The 1,083-nt window shown below is 49.9% G+C and overlaps 4 non-coding genes across 4 annotated transcripts; all 4 read right to left on the minus strand.

Annotated features, from left to right (window-relative positions):
- Positions 1–101: 101 nt before the first annotated feature.
- Positions 102–181, minus strand: Pmar_PMAR007280. The gene has a single exon. It is a non-coding gene; the product is annotated as a tRNA-Leu (tRNA).
- A 187-nt stretch (positions 182–368) lies between these two features.
- Positions 369–448, minus strand: Pmar_PMAR007281. The gene has a single exon. It is a non-coding gene; the product is annotated as a tRNA-Leu (tRNA).
- A 121-nt stretch (positions 449–569) lies between these two features.
- Pmar_PMAR007282 lies at positions 570–649 on the minus strand. The gene has a single exon. It is a non-coding gene; the product is annotated as a tRNA-Leu (tRNA).
- A 187-nt stretch (positions 650–836) lies between these two features.
- Positions 837–916, minus strand: Pmar_PMAR007283. Its single transcript has one exon. It is a non-coding gene; the product is annotated as a tRNA-Leu (tRNA).
- Between the last annotated feature and the right edge of the window lie 167 nt (positions 917–1,083).

Consider the following 1,083-nt stretch of genomic DNA (forward strand, 5'->3'; position numbering starts at 1 on the left):
GAGGTGCGATGGCACAATATCGATCAAAAGGTTTTGGTCTTGCACTACCTCGCTTCTGAAGGGTCTCGGTTCTTAATATAAGACCAGTCAGGTATATAGACTGACAGCTGTGGGATTCGAACCCACGCCCTTGCGGACTGGCGCCTGAAGCCAGCGCCTTAGACCACTCGGCCAAACTGTCGATGAGTACTTCAAGATTCATAGCCGAGGTGATGCATCGCTCTGCCAAACCAGAGGACACAAAAAATGGATTGAACGGATTCTGCGAGGTGCGATGGCACAATATCGATCAAAAGGTTTTGGTCTTGCACTACCTCGCTTCTGAAAAGGTCTGGGTTCTCAATATAACACCAGTCAGGTATATAGACTGACAGCTGTGGGGTTCGAACCCACGCCCTTTCGGACTGGCGCCTTAAGCCAGCGCCTTAGACCACTCGGCCAAACTGTCGATGAGTGCTTCAAAAATCATAGCGGAGAAGATGCGTTACACTATAGGACATGACACAAAAACGGTTTCGAACCGTTTCCGCGGAATGCGTTCTTCATCAAATCACACGAAAAGAAATTTCTAACAGCTGTGGGATTCGAACCCACGCCCTTGCGGACTGACGCCTGAAGCCAGCGCCTTAGACCACTCGGTCAAACTGTCGATGAGTGCTTCAAGATTCATAGCCGAGGTGATGCATCGCTCTGCCAAACCAGAGGACACAAAAAATGGATTGAACGGATTCTGCGAGGTGCGATGGCACAATATCGATCAAAAGGTTTTGGTCTTGCACTACCTCGCTTCTGAAAGGGTCTCGGTTCTTAATATAAGACCAGTCAGGTATATAGGCTGACAGCTGTGGGGTTCGAACCCACGCCCTTTCGGACTGGCGCCTTAAGCCAGCGCCTTAGACCACTCGGCCAAACTGTCGATGAGTGCCTCAAAAATCATAGCGGAGAAGATGCGTTACACTATAGGACATGACACAAAAACGGTTTCGAACCGTTTCCGCGGAATGCGTTCTTCATGGAATCACACGAAAAGAAATTTCTAACAGCTGTGGGATTCGAACCCACGCCCTTGCGGACTGACGCCTG

This window comes from Perkinsus marinus, assembly GCF_000006405.1.
Source record: "Perkinsus marinus ATCC 50983 genomic scaffold scf_1104296955336, whole genome shotgun sequence".
Taxonomy (NCBI): domain Eukaryota; phylum Perkinsozoa; order Perkinsida; family Perkinsidae; genus Perkinsus; species Perkinsus marinus.